The sequence below is a fragment of the Acomys minous genome (genome assembly GCF_964271855.1).
Source record: "Acomys minous genome assembly, chromosome: 8".
Lineage (NCBI taxonomy): Eukaryota > Metazoa > Chordata > Mammalia > Rodentia > Muridae > Acomys > Acomys minous.
In genome coordinates this window covers 71,950,505-71,968,663 of record NC_140489.1, presented here as the reverse complement: position 1 = coordinate 71,968,663, position 18,159 = coordinate 71,950,505, and the positions used below count along the sequence as shown (strand labels likewise).

Here is an 18,159-nt window from a genome sequence, read left to right as displayed (position 1 = left end):
ATTGCTATACCATGTGACCTCAGGTGAGAAGCATATTGAATGCTGCTTACATAATGAGAAGGAACATAACTGTGTGGCCTGAATTATAAACCTCAGTCCAATCAATCTAGTGGATATCAACAGTTACCTATATAGAGATACCTAAAATAGATATTGAGAATATCTGTTGTGACTCTTTAAAAAAAAAAGTATATGAATGAACGCAGCAGCAAAGAGCTTCTTTGCTTGAGTGTGATACAAACTGAGAAATGGTGTAGTTTGTTGAGCCACCTCATTCCAGAAGGGCATCACTCACAGAATTAGTTGCATCACTGGGAGGCAAGGTTGACCTATATGACACAAATGCATGTTTTGTAGAGTCACACCAACTTAGGCTCCTATTCCTGATCTGTCTTTAATTGTTATATCACTTTTCTTTTCTAAGCCTTATTTTACTCATTTATAAAATGGAATCAATAATAGCATTTCATGTGGCTGTTGTGAGCATCGAGTAAGGACTTGGCTGCAGTGCTTGTCACACACAGGATGGTGTTAACAAATGAAAATTGCTAATATCACTGCCATTTCCAGAGTCAATAGAATATTGTCTAAGAGAAATAATGTAGTTTGAACCTACAGGTTTTCTACTTATATAATTTATTCCATAATATTTATTTTAATTCTTCATTTCTTTGATCATTTTGTTTTATTACAGCATAGTGTAAATGAAAATTGGGACTTTGAAATGAAAGTGGAATTTGTTTGCTCCTTAACAAGAAAGTAAATGATTAAGGAAATGGTATTTTGGCAACAGGCTCACTGGTTTTAAAGAGGTGGCTGAACATTACCTGTGGCACTCAGCAGATGGATTGTGTATAAAGAAATGTGTGGATGATAAACTGCAGTCAGAGGAACAAATATAAATGATATATTTGGGAATTGAAGGCATTCAGCTATTCACATAGCAAATTAACTTGTTGGATGTATAAAGTCTTAGCTCATATCTTATAATGAATGACATAGTTTATATTTTTCATGGGAAAGTTACTAGGACCAGAGCTCCCCAGGTCTGTGAGTGCTTTGAATATATTTCTGTTCCACATGCTGTGCTCACGTGATTTTGCTCTTCCCATCCTGCTTTGCTTTTCTTTGGTGAGGGAGCCTCGTAAGCTGGACCCTTTCTTTACTCTGTAGTTTTGCTCTCAGTGCCTTAGGCACCTGCAGCATGAAGCCATTGTCCCCTTGCCCTTTGTAAGAATTATAATGCCATCTTCCTAGCTGTATAGGGAAGTGATTCTCTACAACTACTGAACTTTCAGCAAAGGTCACTGTGCTCCCCTGTGTCCTGCAGGTGTTGAATACTCTGCAGAACATATTTAGTAGTCAGTGTTTCTGAGACTCACTTTGGATAAAAATAGAATGAGGAAGAGCCCATAAACACTGTGGGCAAGCTCTGATAAGCCGGGATTTCTCAGGCATATAAATGTGGCGATAAGGAGAATGAATATTCTAAAGTTATAAAGACAAATATGAGTCATATGGTGGTAATATATGTTTGATTTGAATATCTGTTTTGACTTTTTTATTTCCTTAACAAAAGTAAACTTACAAGTTTGTTGATAGTGTCATTTAAATGCCTCAGTTTTTGTTGTGAGACTGTATCATATTATTGAAAAATTATTCTAAAGAGTGAATCTACTCAAACAGTTTAGCTTTCTTTATTAGTTTAATAGTTTTAGAAAATAATGCATAAACCTAAATCCATTCTTTTATTTTATTGTAGTGAAAATGAAACCCCTTATACATTTTCTACAGTCAAAACATCCATCATTTCCATGCAGAACACCTTAAGAGTATTTCTTTCTAAAGGTTTAATTACGTACAGGCATGCAGTATGTTTTGATCAAATCCTCCGCATCACTTCCCTCTCCTCCCCCTCCTACCATATGGGGAAAGTATCAGTTTCTTGCAGTGATGTGTCCCCCAGTTGGCTGTTAAGCTCCACTGGATGGCCTTACACCCAGCCAAGCACTGTCGGTACTAAGTGGTTGTTCTTCTTATTTAACACAGGCCTGGCATTCCTAAACTGTAGTTTCAGTTGAGAAATGTAGTTTTTAGTCTTCAGAAGCCCATGGAAATCTACTTTGGTACCATGTGGAAAACATAGGCCTAGGAAGGGTCTGGTCTGTGAAGGAGCTAGTGAAGAAGGGAAGGTGGCCCTGGAGTTTCAGGTGTGGCAGTGAGTTCTGCACTACTACCTCCTGTTCACCCCAAGTAGTCCCTAACACGACCTCACTGAGAAGATGAACATTATTATGCCCGGCCTTCCGGCTTGGTCAGAGGGACCAATGCGGAAAAAAGTGCTTTGTGAACAATGGAGATCTAAGCAAATATATACAGCCACTGTATTCTTATGCATATATAATAATCTCCTTACATTTATATAATTTCTGATTGTGTCATGGTTATTCTTGCTATACGTAGTTTATTGTATATATGTGGAATAATATAAATGTATATGTAAAAAATTTTAAAAAATAAAAATAATTTTAAAAAATAGTCTTCTTAATTTCCCAAAAGTTTGGGGGTCTGTTGATTAATATTATGTTAATCGAACATTGTGGGGGGCATTTTAGAAACAGAGAGAAATTTTACAAAAATAAAAAAAAATGAGCTGTAAAAGTAGAGAAATGGCACTTTTTCTAAGGGCTATCACTTGTAAAATGAAACCAGCAGTTGAGAATTGGGAAAAGGGTAGATTGTTTTCTATTGGCTTGTGCAAGCTAGGCATGAGGTCTAAGAAGGACAGTGAGGAAAGAGGGAAATCTTAGGTATCTTGAAATATTTGAAACAAAAGCACTGTGGAGTCTTAGGAAGACGTACAGCTTATAATTAGCAACTGCATCCCTAGGCAAAGGGGAACTGTGTTCTTACTAAGAATTTGAACAGCTGGAGAACACTCTAAACGATGTGACTCACCTTAGAGTACAATGGCCAGTGTATAAATGGGAGCTCGCAGTTTGAAGTAATCACTGTTATTCGATGGTGACTTCTGTTTCTACAATCTTTCATTATCTGGATAAACAGTTTTTAAATGGTTTATACTCTGCATCTTTCTATGACACAGAGGAGGCCAACTTTGAATAGTGAAATGAACATAAAAGGGTTTTTTTTTCCTCTAGAACTGTCCAGCAAATAGCTGAGCAAATTCAAACTCTAATGACACTTTATTTCATTATAATTATAAAAATGTTCAACCCTCTGGCCTCCTCACCCATCAAATGAACATATTAGGTGAATTGCTTTTTATTCTAATATGCTATTGGTCTATGAAGATACTGTGTTTCATTCTCCCATGCTGAAGCTGTGTAATTTTTTTCAAATACTTAATGGCCTCTTTAGAAAAAATAGCCCTTCCTTATGGTCTAAAGGTGAATAAATATGATAGCAAACAGGTGTGTGCAAACTTCACAGTTATGCAAACTTTGCAAATGACCAGGTAGATACTGTACTTTACCAAGATTTGAGATGAATGTTAACATTTCCTCATTAATCTTGTACTGTTTGACTTCCAAACAGTATCTTTGGAGATCTTCCACTCCTCTATCAACTAAAAGGAAACATTTTTATTCTCCATATTACTTTTTCTCATCCATTGGTAACATCTAGTTTTTCATACTGGAATTTTATTTCCTTTTACAGTGTGACCAAAGGACCGCTGTGACCAGAAGGTTCTCCTTGCTAGATATCACTTCTTACAAGGGGTGAGATTCTGTGCTGTCCTGTGTAAAGATTGTACCCAGTGAAGTTTTCCTAAGTCTTCCTTCTATAGCCAGTATGAGAGCTCTGTGTTGACAATATGGATATGTTTTATTGATGTAGTTAGTATTTGTGGCTGTGCTTACTTTCATATATCAAAGAAGCAATTCATAAATAGCTCAACACTTAAAACCCAAACCATGAAGATTATTTCAGTGGTCCACAGCCGTTAAGTGTTCCTTAAGATAAGTTAGAACCATATACTCTTAAATTCAATTGTTCTTTTGGGACATGGTTACTTAGTAGGGGTACATTTTTGACAGTACTGGTAGCTTCCTTCTAATGATCTTCAGATCCGCTCAGCAATAACATTTACCTTTTAAATATTCTCTGGCCTACAAGCCTTCCTGATCAACTGCATTGTGGTGAGTGAACATCAAGGTTATGGTAACCAGCAAGTTTACCCCAGAGCAAGGGAAAACAAAAGAGCAAGGAGAAATTGCAACTTGAAACCGATTTGGGGGCAGAAGCAGGAAGTATAAAAAATAGGAACAAAGAATCAGTGAGGACATTTGTGATTTGTAAACTAATCACCTTTTTCATCCTTCTTAAATTGCTGCCCTAGAAAACAGGTAATCACTTTATTAAACCATTAACAGCAACAACAACTACAGCCACTAAAGAAAAATTCCACCTATTCACCAGCATTCGAACTTAGCACTTTGCCTGTGACAAACAGCACCCTGAAAAGATGGCCCTTTAGTGGTTTGCCTTGCCACAAAGCTATCATTTCAAATACTGCTTCATAACTGGTGACAGTATAGGTGGCAAAGTCTTCCAGGTATGCCTGTGTGCCTGTCACCCAGCACAGGTGGGTCACCGTCTCACCAAATTCACTGGTACATTCTGACACCACCCAGGGCCTGAAGTGCCAGGATTTTTCAGATCCAAGAGGGTACTGCTGATAAACAAAATGTGTACACGAGCGTTCTAAGATTAAAGAGTGAATCCCCTGTTCTTGGCTGTTATTGATTGTGATTTAAAATTAGGCAGGGTAAGATTTAAGGATGTATCTGTTTGGTATGAAAAGTTTCCCAGGAAAGGGTCTGGGTGAAAGCTGAAATCCATACTGCAATGCTACGTTATAAAGGCGTTTGAGATGGGGAGCTGTGCGTCTCCTCCCAGCCTCCTCTCTCGCTCAGGAAGTTAGGTGCTACCTCAAAATAACGGATCCAATCTGTTTCAACAGCAGCACTTGTAATGAATAGAAGAAAAGCAAATGCAACAGCTTTCCTCCCAGTAATAAATCATTGTGTTTTTTGTATAGATTGCATGTGGCGTCGCAGGCAGCGCAAGCCAGGCTGCCAATATTGCTAGCTGATGCTTCAGCTCCTTTCATTTTTCACTCTGAGCAGGAACCCTTTCCTGAAACTTGTTCATTTCACAGAGGGAAAATCGAAGGCACCGGCAGATTGTCAGGCTGCTTTATTGTCGCCGTTTACAAAGGTCGCTGGAATTAACTGACTCCGAGCGTTACATATTGTAAACTGACTCGGTTTTTGACACATTTATAGGAAGGTGGCAGGATCTAAGTGGCTGCTTATTGTCTTTCAGTTCTGGCTTCTATTACAAAGTAGGAAACCAGTAAGTCTGAAAACAGAGTTTGGGAAAAGAATAGCACTCAGTTTCAAAGCAACAGACTCCATTAACTGTGTGTTGAACTAAGAGAAGAGAGGGAAGAGCTCCAGCAGAGGAAATATAAATGCGGGGCTTGTTTTAACGTCTCCACAGGACCCATTAGCAGGCGCAGTGAAGGTTTCCACAGGCATCCTCAATTGGTGGCGTTGCTTTGAAAGCATGTTCTAAGTAGCTGGCTTCCACTTACAAGACTGGAAGTAAAAATCAGTTCACGGAGTACTCCATGAATCATCACTACATGGATGCTCAGACTTGACTGACAGTAATTCTGTCTCAAAGGCGTTGCTTCTGGAACTGAAGACGAGGAACATGGGACAAGGAATATTTGTCCTGATAGGTATTTTAAATGTTGACTTCTCTTTTTATTTCTTACACTGTCTCCTTTCCCCAAAACTAGAAAAATTCTCACTCATGTTCATAGCTTGCTTTCACTAAAATTAGAGGCACTGAAACAAGGACATATTGTTAAAAATGAATAAATTAGAGCCGAATTAAGGCGTCCAGCTCTGTAAGAGCAAAGGGAATATTACAGTTGGTCTGAACAAACAATCCCTGTAAATAGGAAATGTACTTTGAAGCCATCCTACTGTGATCCTGTTAATTACCAAAGAAGATTAGAACTCTTCTGGTTCATAGGGTCCTTTTACCTAGCATGGCAGCTTCTTGGGCAGCGTTAGCCATCAGGCGTTTGCACTGTCCCTTCAGACCAGCAAGGGGATGGGATGTTATTAAAGGGAAGTCATTTACCACAATTGGTAAGATGTAGCCTGGCAGAAATTCAATAACTGTTTGTGATATGCTCAATCTGCTACTCTGCCTGGTGCCCTTCACTCCTGACATACAGCAGCATTCCCCTTAATCTCCATCCCCTGGGGTAGCGGGGTAAAAACACCTCAATGGCTTCAAAACACAGAACCGGGAGTGATCTGCTTTTCACTACAAGACCTGTGAAAGAAAAGGACCCCCGATCTTTCCTTCTCCTTCTCTCGTCTCTCTGGTTCTCTCTTCTCCCCTCTCTCCCTGCCCTCTTCTCTCCCTGACTCTCTCTAGGTCCCTTTTCTCGTCTCCCCTCAGTCCTCTTCTCTTCCCTCTCCCTCCTCTTTCTCCTCCCCCAGCACTGCTTTTTCTCTCCCACTCACATCCTCTGATGGGCATTCAAGCTAGTAAAATGCCTGGTTGAGAATCCCACGAACACAGCTAGGCACACACAGAGCCAGAGGGGTTTGCATGTTCACTCAAAAGTGAAATGCAAAGAAAAATGCCCTTAGAATTCAGACAAGGGGGAAACATCAAAGGAGAATTGCAGTGTTAAAAACACAGGCATCAACGAAACACAAAATAGAGAACATTTAAATAGAGAGGTATATTTTAAACTTACCTTACATTAGCTGATGCAGGGATAGCCCTCCTCTGGTGTCCCTCCTTGTTCAGTCCCTTGGTTGAGAAAATCACATGGCTGTCTTCTTGCCCCAGTATAAATAGGTGCATATGCATGTGTAATAAAGTATACACAATTATATACTACAGAGATGCACCCATGCAAGAAATGGTATCTCTTTTTTTTACCCTAAAATATAAAGGAAGGCAGGAGCCTGCAGCCAGGATTCCTTATTTTGTCTGCAACTCTCTCCGGCAGCAGGCAGAGGCTCTCAATCCAGTGAAGAGAGATCCTGCTAGCTGGTTTTATTTCTCCTTGTTTCCATGGTGGTTAGTGGTGCATCGTTCACCAGATCAGTTGTCACACTGACATGGTGCTGCCTGCTCAGCGGTCATTAATAACCGAACACCCTCCGCTCCCCAGAGAGGAGCCAATCGCTTCAGACTGCCAAGATGTAGCACTCGCAGCTGCTCCAGCCTGGTTGGCTGAAGCAGCCTGTCTGTCCTATGACAGCGCTGCTTAGGGTACAAATAAATGAAACAGGCTTGCATATTTTTTCTTGGAATCGTTTCCCCCCCCCTTCCCCCTCCCCCCCTTTTTTTCTTTTGGAGGAATGTACAGTGATTTTTCAACAAGTTTTCCCATTTGGAGTGTTATCAGTCATTTAGAGAAACTGGGATTTTTTTGCTCTGAGAACAGACAGGAAACACTTATGAATAAGGATTTCCTGAATATTAAAACACTTCGTAGCGACTCTGACTCCCTCTCTGTGAAGTTTAGCAGCGGCTTTATATTTAAGGAGAGCAGCCTGCAGCTCTTCTGCCGGCTGTTTGCTTCCCTACAGGTCCTACTTAAATTAGCCTATGTGCGTGCAGCTAATAGCATCCTCTCTCTCTCTCTCTCTCTCTCTCTCTCTCTCTCTCTCTCTCTCTCTGTCCTTCTTCCTTCTTTTTGTTTTTTGTTTGTTTGTTTGTTTAGGTTTTACAATGACATTTCTTAGATGCACTAGCCAGATTTTTTTAAATTACAAGAAATATTTGCTTCTCCAAAATCCACAGCAATGGTATGTAAGGGCAAGCATTTACAAAATAAACTTTTTCAATTATGACTACTGTTTGATATGTGGTACAACAAATCTGATACCACACCTTGGATATGTATGTGGCATTGCTTGTGTGTATGTCCGTGTGTGTGTGTGTGTGTGTGTGTGTGTGTGTGTGTGTGTGTGTGTACTCATGTGTGTGTTTCAAATGTATGATTTATTACTCGAGGATGTTTTCCACTATAATTGAACACTTAAAATTATTTCTTTTCATTCATAAGGCTATCAACTCCTAATGGCTATTTCACCAGGAAATATTCTAGATAGGCATTGTATGTAAACTAATTTGAATATTTATACAAGAAACCATAGCAGCATAGTAATGTGTTCAGTTCAAGAAAACCTAGGACAAGTAGAAGCATGTAAAGGCATGTTTTACCTACAGTATACTGGAGAAACCTCTTGAGAGGAGTGGAATATGGAATCAATTTTCAACAGGTCAAAAGCTGCATTATCTGAGAGTGTAGCCCTTGCTTTGAAAGACTTCCCTCTAGTGGAAGAAAAGGAAATGGCATTTACTAGATTTACTCGTGGGGCGGGGGTTGGAGCGGGGGTGGGGTGGAGGGGGGCGGAGCTGTGGAGGTGATGATAACAAAGCCTTGGCACCTAATTGCTAATTGTCCCTTAATGTGTTTATTAAGGTGACTTATACTATTATTCTTTATCATCACCATATGACCGGAAGCATTGTCTTTGGCTACCAAACATTTTCATGTTGTAGGTTTTTTTCCAGGGGCGCGGAGAGTGGGGGGGACGGGAGTGGGGGGCGGCGGGGGAGTGAGGGGGGGTGGGAGGCGGGGGGGGGGGGAGGGAAGCCATGAGTGTTTTAGTTATTTGTTTATTGATTAGTTGGTTGATTGAGTCAGGAGCTTCACCTTCTGCCTAGGCACTTTGCTGATATTGCAGGTGTTTCTCAGAATATTGTTACTTTAATAAATAACTCATAGCTCTAACCTCTTTGATAAGAATGAGTTCTAAACAAAAGTGGCTTCTTCATTGGCCAAACGACACCGACTTCTGATTGGTATCCTCTTCCCAGACAGTTACAGGTACTTGAGCCTCCACTTGGAGGTGTGGGAGGATGGTGAGTGTGGGGCTGTTAGGTTGGAGTGCATCTCGTATAACTTAATAGCCCCTTAATTTTACTTTTTCTAGTTGGAACATCCTGAATCTTTGTAGTCATTTTAATATTCATAGGGTCTACTTATATACAGAGAAGAATTGTGTTATAATCATAACTATTTGAAAAAATTCCCTTTTATACTATCCTGATAATATTTTATCTTGATATATATAAGAATAATGTATTCTCCTGACAATTATTTGTATTGATTGATATTAACTATATAACACAAATCCAGTAATCTGTTGATTATAATAATCCATTGGTTATAATATGCTCCAGAAATGAATGTGTGAGCATATTATATATTAATATTTTATTATTATATATTATTGAGTATGAGGCTCAAACAGATACATGAAAAAATAATTAAAAAAATAATAAGCTAATAATCACATAAAATACTTTGAAATCAAGCTTATTCATAAGTAAATGAGAATGTTTTATAAATAGTTAGGATTGAATACTATTTCAAAAGCTGCCTTATATAGTAATTTCCTAGAAAATTGTTTTTACTAAATGACTACTGTATTTTCAGATGTAAGAAGTGAGATTGCTCTTTTAATGTAAGTACATGATAAATCAAAAGTATATTGTACCTGTCTTTAAGTGTGATCTCATAGGGCATTACAAATGAGATTTCTTTAGAGAGGAGAGAATAGCTCTAGCCATGAATGAAGATGAGAGGAGCTCTCTTTGGCTATAGTTTCCAGCTTGGAATCAATGTGTATTTGTGGAGTTTCTTAACTTACCAGGGAGGACAGCCATTCAATGCAATATCATTAGGTGTCCCCTCTGTGACCGAGTACTGTATCAAGATATCCAGGTGTAGGTGGCTAAAGATTTTAGGCCACTAGATATCTTGAAATAGTTTGTGGTCATTAGAAATGGATTATAATATCATGGAAATTGAATGTTCTGGAATAGTGGTTCTCAGCTTGTGAGCCACAACCATTTTGGGGGTTGAATGACCTTTTGCAGGGGTTACATGTCTAATATTCTGCATTTCAAATATTTACATTATGATTCATAACAGTTTCAAAATTACAGTTATGAAGTAGCAACAAAAATAATTTATGCTTGGGGGTCACCACAACATGAGGAGCCATATTAAAGGGGCCCAACATTAGGAAGATTGAGAGGCACTGTACTACAAGGCAAGAGACTTGTTCAAAATAACTGCACATAGGTGCTATAAGGAGCCAGAGGTAGGATGCCTCAGCTCCTGAGCATTTCTCAGCTCTATGACCCTCTCCTCTGTGGGTGACTGACAAATCTGCTTGTTCTGTTCACTCTTTCTTTCTTCCTTGCCCCTGCTTTCTTCTTTTTCTCCCTTGCCTCTTTCTGCATTTCATTTATAGGATGTTCATATAATAAAAATTGTACACCGCAAACTTACCACATAATGAATGTATACTTTATATTGTATATCCATATTATGGCAGTTATCAAATGAGTGATTAATATAATTAAAATTACCTGTAAGAAATTTAAGTATGTGAATGAATAATTAATCCTTACACCGTGCTGACTGAGATCTGCCTTCTTCATCACATAAGAATAGCTTAGGATGTACTTTTCATGGGTTTAGTAGCTGGAGTTATTAATTTAAGACATGTTTGCAGCCATTCCATTCTCCTGTGTATTCTCCTCCGAGAGAAGTAGTCATGGCCGTGAGCAGCCTGTAAGGTCAGGGCCCGGTGTGTGGCTGAGTCCTTACCTGCTTGCTGATCTGTGCCCTGAGCATTGTGTGCAGTGTCATCAATGGCGTGAAGCTTAGGCAGCACCTTGGCATATATATTACTCTCCTCCTAGGATTCCTCTGAGGATTAAAGTGTCTGATACCTACACAGAATCTAGGAAAGTTCGTCAAATGTAGTAAAGCTGAGGCCTGAACTTCATTTTTGTCATTCTTACTATTGTGTCTGTGGCCAGGCGTGTTAGATGCTGTTTCTTCCTCATCAGCATGGTCATTATTTTGTTGCAGGTTCTCCTTTTCCTTTGTAATGTTCTTTCCTCTGTCTACTCCATCCTTGCCCTCTCATGCCTGCCTGTTCTGTAGCAAGTCACTTCCATTGTGATTCCTAGTAGATAAGACCTCTTCTGGACGTACAGAAGCACATTTTATTTATTAAACAACTTGGCACTTCTCACCTCACATTAGTTCTATAATTTTGTCCCTTTTCCATTTTAGTTTGTAATATTCTCAGAAAGAGACTGCCTTACTATGTCTTTAAGCTCCCTCCATGAGACAGTAAAACAGAGAAAACATTTGTTGAACTCTAGCTTAATCTGAGTTTGTCTTAAGTGCCTGGGTTGTTTGTAAGTTTAAAACTTGCAGCATCTTCATAAAAGGCAGATATTTTAATCCCCATTAAACAACTTACAAACATTGTCAAAAGGTGCTTAGTGTCCCCACATTATTAAATGAGGGGCCAACATTTAAACCAAGTTCTGTCTGCTTACACAGCCAGTGCTCTTTCCGGTGTATAGGGCACTTGATATTCATTTGTAAAATAAATTAATGCTTGATTTATAGCTTTGCCAATCAATTCAATGTAGTCAGCAAGAAGGGATGCCAAGACTAAATTACTATTTTAAAAAAAGGAATAGATTTTATACATTGGACAGTGGATGCTTTTGTATTGTTATCTTGTTCAGTGTTGGTGACAGAATGTTATTTCTGTCATGGTTTGATAAATAAAGCTAAAAGATGTGCAGGTGCTTAGTCAGAACTATGTACTGATATATCGGGGGGGGGGCTACATACCCACAAATAAATGGCTGATGATAGTGGATTCCACTCTGCTTAAGAAGGTCTCCAGTGACAGGGTCCACTGTAGACTTAACGCTGACAGGGAAGTTCTTTACTTAGGAACGTGGGTTAAGGTGAGTAGCATTTGTTAATTAGTCCAGTGTTGGGCTAAATCTTGTTGGGTCACAGGAGTTTTAGCTTGTAGAATTGCAGGCAAAATCTAAGCTTTTTTTTTTTCTCCTTTCCTATGTGACCATTTCTGATCTGTTCCAAAACCAGCTAAGCCCTTTGTTAGGTACACAGCCACAGGGACACACAACACAAGAGAGCATTCAGCAGGTACCAGTTCAGACTCCTGCGACAGACAGACTAGAGACAGACCAAAAACTGAGGTCTTGACTGTTATTTTCAATGAAGGTTATTTACACCATTTGAAGAAAAGAAGTAAATTTATCACTCAGATTTACAACCAAATCCAGGAAAGTTGTGAGACATCAGGGGTACAAATCCTTGCTTCTTGTTTTGTTCTCAAATTCTGCCCTCTCCTTCTTGCTTTTATTTTCATATAGGTCCAAAAGAATTCTTTTTTCTTCTGTATCTGTCTGTCTTAGTTTTTTTCTTTCAGAAGACTGACTCTTTTCACTAGCTATGCTTAAAACATTATAATAATGTTTATAATAAACAGCAAAGCTTCAAGTTGCTGCTATGTGGAGGGCAAGAGGCATGTGCCTTCCATGTATATAACATAACCCAGAGTTGTAAAATATGCTTAAGTGCAGTGGGTACTTGTGCATCATGGCACACAGCTAGAATGTCAGCTTTTCCTCAAATGGAAACAGGAGATTTGCTGGAACCCAGGAGTTTCAGCCCAGCCTGTGTAATATGATGGGACCCTAGTCTTAAAAATAAAGTAAAAGGAAAAAATAAAAATATAATAGGTAGATAATGTGAATAATATAGGCCCATAGTTTGTAAGTTGTGCAGAAATAAATGAAAAAGAAGAACACTATAAGGCTAAAAATATAATCAATGGAATAAATGGCTGGTATTTCTTTTTCTTTTAAAAATTTCTTTTTAAAAATTTCTTCAACTTTTGAATACTTGATAAATATTGTTCTGTGTATAAATAATAGCTATTATTTAAAAATAATATATGATTTCTTTAGAGCTGCTTTGTTTCTTACAACATCTAACCCTCATAACAGTATTCAGTTATATCCACATGTAATTAAGTTACATTAACAACAGAAACAGTACTAAAGCCAACTTTTGAACATGTGCCTTGGTGAATGTAACCAGTTTTTCATAAGCTGAGCCATTGTTATTCCCTGTTGGAACACTGGATAAGTAGATGGGGGCATGGCTGCGTTGGCTAAGTGCTTTTGCTACATGATTGAGAACCTGAGTTCAATCTCCAGGGTCCAAACTGAAGTGACAATAACAATGAAAACCAGTGTTGAGGAGGCTGGGGTTCACTGGCCAGCCACTCTAGCTAACTTGGAGAGTTCTAAGCCAATGAAAGACCCTACCACACATTTTTAAAAAATGCAAACAGTCTCTGACAACTAACACTTGACACTGGAGGTTTATTTTGCCCTTCACATGTATGTGCATTACACATACAAATGCCTATGCACTGTCACATATGCACACATGATCACATATGTGCTTGTGCACACATATACAAACACACATAGAGTAAGATACCAGATAGCTAGCCTCAGTTGCAAATCAAGCAACTACAAACTTGGTTGAATCTGTATAATGTCTCATAGTTGATCACTGTGTACTGTGTCATGCAGCAGTAGTAGGTGCAGCCCACAGATGACACCCTGCCCCTTTCCCACCTTGTTAGAGCTGACTTCCTTGCTGCTGCCTGGTCTTTCTTTCTGGTCTTTGTTTCTACCCTACCCATCTCTCAAAGAACTTGAACATCTTACTCTCCATCACTTCTGGATCTTTGCATTCTTTATTTTTAATTTTTAAATTAGAATTATGATTTTATGCAATCATTTTGCCCCCATGAATGTATGTTATTCCCATGCATGGTTGGTACTCTAAGGATATGAACCACCGTGTGAGTGCTGGAATTGGAACCCAGATCCTCTGTAAGGGTCACAGGTGCTTTCACCCCGTGCGCCATCTCTTCTGCCCTACACTTTACATTTTTAGTGTTTATTTCTGTAATGAAACTAGAAGTTCTACAATACTTCTGGCAAAAAATTTTATATTAACTTAAGAGGCCTCAGTCATCTCACTGAAAGATATTCCAGGCAGTGGTGGTGCATGCCTTTAATTCCAGCACTCAGGAGGTAGTGACAGGTCTACACAGTGAGTTCCAGGACAGCCAGAACTACACAAAGAAACCCTATCTTGTCTAAAACAAAAAAAAAATTAGTGTTTATTTTATCACATTCCAAAAATGTACTACAGGTTATGTATGACCTGTGCTTAGACAGTGAGCAACTTCAGAACATAAAATAGATCCCCTGTGCTGTTTATGTACAACAGTACTGTTTATGTATTAAAGATTACTGACTACAGTACTAATTTGCTACAGCCACTGTGTGATCATTTTCTTCCATTTGTGTAAAAGAAGATATAAATCGAGAGTCCCCTCAGGGGACAAATTTTGTCACTTTGGTGACATAAGTACATGAAATTATTCACAGCAGAGCATCCTGTGATGAGAGGGAAGAGTGTAATTGTCTTGACTTGGCCTTTTTCTTTTCTGACTGCTTCCTTTTTCCATCCTTTTTCCTGTTTCTATAAATACAGTCCAGTTCATCTAACTCTGTTGAGATCCACATAATTTCTTGACAAAAATTAAAAGCTAATAACTAAGGTGACATATACGTTCATTTAACCACTAGGCAAAATTAAGAACCAAGGTGACCTGAGATAACTTTTTCATATGCAAATTTTGTTGTAATTTTCTTTGCTTTAATATTTTTGGTAAGGTAGACTAATGAAAATTACTATCATCCACGTAAGAGGTCAATGCAGTGATATTTAGGAAATGCAAGCCAACATTTTTGTGCATAAGAGAGTTAGGCATGTAGTCGGACTGTACCATCTAGAAATTAAGAGATTGTTTCAATCTCCATTAATATTTTATTTTTATGCCATTGTTACTTGAACTCCACCAGATAAGAGATAGAAGATGGTTATTATCGTCCCACCCAATTTTTGTTCTTCCGTTACGGAGAGTTCAGGAAGCCTAGACTTAAAGTTCTCTGTGAACATTTTTGGTCATGAATTAGAGTCAAACACGCACTCAGGGCAGATGTATGAGGTCCAGCTGCTACACTGATGCCATTGCTGAACTTCACCTGGATTCCTAAAGTTATCTCCATCTTAAAGTCCTAATATATTCTGCTAGAACGGCAGCTAAGCTCTTAAGTATTTTCCTATTTTCCATTACTTGGTATGAATTTCACCATTCTTTCAACTGTTTCTCACATATGCTGTAACCCAAAAGTCTTGAAGACCTTTCATCCTGTCACCTCTTATGGTATGTGTGTCTCATGCTGGCCAGTAGACATGTGTGGTAATGACCATCATCTTTTGGTATTTCTACTGTTGTTCCCAATAGCATTCCATGAAATATTTCACAGCTCTGCATGGCACATACTGCTCCTTACCTTTCTACTTTGCCACAGCTTGCCTGGTCCCCAGCTGATTTCGTACTTGAGTGCTAGCCAACAGGATATCTTGCACCTAAGTTATTACTGAAAATTTAAGAGAATGCAATTTTTACACTTGAAGTCCAGCAATTACTAATGTCCTCAAATGAAAGAAAGCGCCCCCCCCCCTTTACCCTCTCTCTCCTTCCCTCTGAACACCCAACTTCTTAGACATCACTTTCTTCTGATACGTGGCTGGCCCTATTTGACCCCAGGTGTTGAGCCTCTTTATTGGGCTTTTAACAGTAATTCCTTCTTATCGGTGTAATTTCGAGCTCTTCCTCTATGCTTGTTTTTTTGACAGTGTGAACACGCACATCTTCTGAAGCCAGCTCTTTATCTGCACCTGGATGCCCTCTGTTGTGTCTTTCCAACCCACCAAAGTCAATTTTCTAAGCTGACTAGTCACTGTGATTCTCCAGGCCCAGTCCTCTGCTGCGCTTATTCACAGAGAACCACGGAGAAACACTCATCTCTGTTCTCTGTTTATGGGGGTGTGGGGTGCTGCTTATGGAGGAAACCACACAGTGCTGCCTGCTGCAGACTGGACCTTAATCAGTGCTGCAGTTGGCTTGGGTTTTCCTGGTCATTCTTTGTCCTCTTTTTCTTGATGATTCCCAACTTTAGCAGCATCTTCAGCATCCCTTCATTGACTGTCAGGACCAACAGCATTAGGATTAGATCACTGTATGTGGATTTCCTTAATGTTCCTGTCACAACTCACTACAACACGTTTATTCACACTCGCCACTCACGCCTCTTTTTAGTGTCAGAGCTTGAGTTTCTCATTGTCAGTCTCTGGGTTCTTCAGAATCATCCAGTTTTGTGTTGTCAGGAATTTGGATCTGTCAGTTTTCTTCACTGCAGTACCCTGCCATTTGCATATTTTATAAAATGCACACATATGCTTAATTTTCACACATAGTAAAATGGTAACCGTCTTTACTTAAGTCCTTAATCCTGTCCTGTCTTCCCATCTCAATCCTGTTTTACTAAGCTGCTCAAAAGAGCTGTCATTTGCAGCAGTCCCTCCGTCATCTGTTATTTACTTTTTAAGGTTTTTGTATGTATGTATGTATGTTTGTTTGCTTGTTTGAAATCTGGTTCCTGCAATAACGATTGGCCATGATATTCCATCCTGGAACAGCAGCAGTGCCCTCTGTGAACTTGGTTCGTGGACACCCTCCTGGTCATTCTTACCTCAGCTACAGTCTTCCCGCTATCATTTGCCTCTTAAGTACACATCCTAAGTTTCTTCCTTTGCTGCTGCTCTTTACTTATCATCGACATGGTGATCTTTTTTCTTATGCCCTATTGCTCTCACATCCCTGACACTGCAAACAGAATTCTGTCTACTTACCCATCCTTCTATCCCTATTGGTTTTCCAACTCTGAGAGATATCACTGTTTCTATGACCTCTAGGTACCTCAGATTCAATGTGTGTAAAGCTGGCCTTTTAGCTTCCCTTTGAGTTGGCTTCTTCTCCTTTGCTTAGTGATTCTCTTGTAATATCTCTGTCCAGCTACAGAAACAAGTCTAGAATCCGGGACCCTCCTCTCTAATGTCTCCTGCTTTATCTTTACTGTCTCTTACTTACTTCTGCCTGCCATTTTTATCCCTTCTCATCTGTCTTCTTTCAGAACACATGCAGGGATGCACATCACTTTAGCACAACTGTCTCTCACTGTTTTCTCCTTAATCTAGAGTTGATTTCTTCTTCCAGGAAATTTGTTCTCTATTGTGAGAAATTGAGTTTGGTGCTTTGCCTCTGGGCTTATATCACAGAGTAATTATCTCAATGTACTGCTCAATAAACACTCAATAAATAGGTGCAAAACTGTTAAGTAGAAATTTGATGAAGAAGAAAGGAATTATTCCTAAGCATAGCAGAATTAGTCTTTAAACCCTTAATTTTAAAGTGTTGATGAACATACATGTGAGCTCAGGTATGCTTTGATACTTGTGAAAGGTGGCCATAAGCCATGGGCTACAGGGCTAGAGATGAACGGTTTAGAGAAATGATGTGAACAAGAGTCATGGGCAGAAAAGCGTTACAGGTTTGTTTGTTTTGTTTTGTTTCATTTGTTGTTGTTGCTGCTGTTGTTAGAAGACAACAGAAAGAAACATTACAGCTTCAAAATGGTGATATACAGTTGTGTGTGATAGCAAATATAGTATTGTTATTCTTTCATTATATTTATTATTTCTGTTGTTCAGGGAAATATAAATGATATTTCTTCAGCTATCCACAAAACATAATGGAATAGATCATCATTTGAAGCATGTATTATTATGCAAATAGAGAAATTATGCCTGCTCAAATAATAAAAATACCTAGAATAAGAATAAATAGTGGTTGTTGAGTTCAGTGGTATGCAAGACAGTGGCACAGGGCAAGCATTGCACACGTCCAGCTTCCCTCTGATGATGCTGTGAGGCACCTAGGAACTTTACCATCTTACAAAGAGGGGGCTGAAGTTGTTTAACTCTGGGTGTCATGGAGCTAGTGTTGCTCTCAGGCTGGAATATCAGTCTGACTCCAGATCAGTGCCTGACAAAGGGCATCTCAGTCCCCAGTCTACTCTTCTTTGCATGTTCACTGCTTTTATTTATTTATTGCTAGTCTTTTGTTTTCTATTGTTTTATTTGTAACCAGATTAAGCCACGCATTCATACTA

The 18,159-nt window shown here is 39.1% G+C and overlaps 2 protein-coding genes across 13 annotated transcripts in view; one reads left to right on the top strand and one right to left on the bottom strand.

Moving 5' to 3' along the window:
• The window catches only part of LRRN3 (leucine rich repeat neuronal 3), a 32,757-nt gene extending 25,486 nt beyond the window's left edge, over positions 1-7,271 (bottom strand). The window contains exon 1 of one of the 2 annotated variants that reach the window (XM_084791190.1): positions 6,815-7,271. The gene's annotated coding sequence lies outside the window, so the exon portion shown is untranslated. The remainder of the gene's footprint in view (positions 1-6,814) is intronic. The other variant, XM_084791191.1, reaches the window with a different exon arrangement.
• Positions 1-18,159, top strand: part of IMMP2L (inner mitochondrial membrane peptidase subunit 2) — a gene marked incomplete at its 5' end in the record, with an annotated part of 829,477 nt that overhangs the window by 406,671 nt on the left and 404,647 nt on the right. The window lies entirely within an intron of this gene.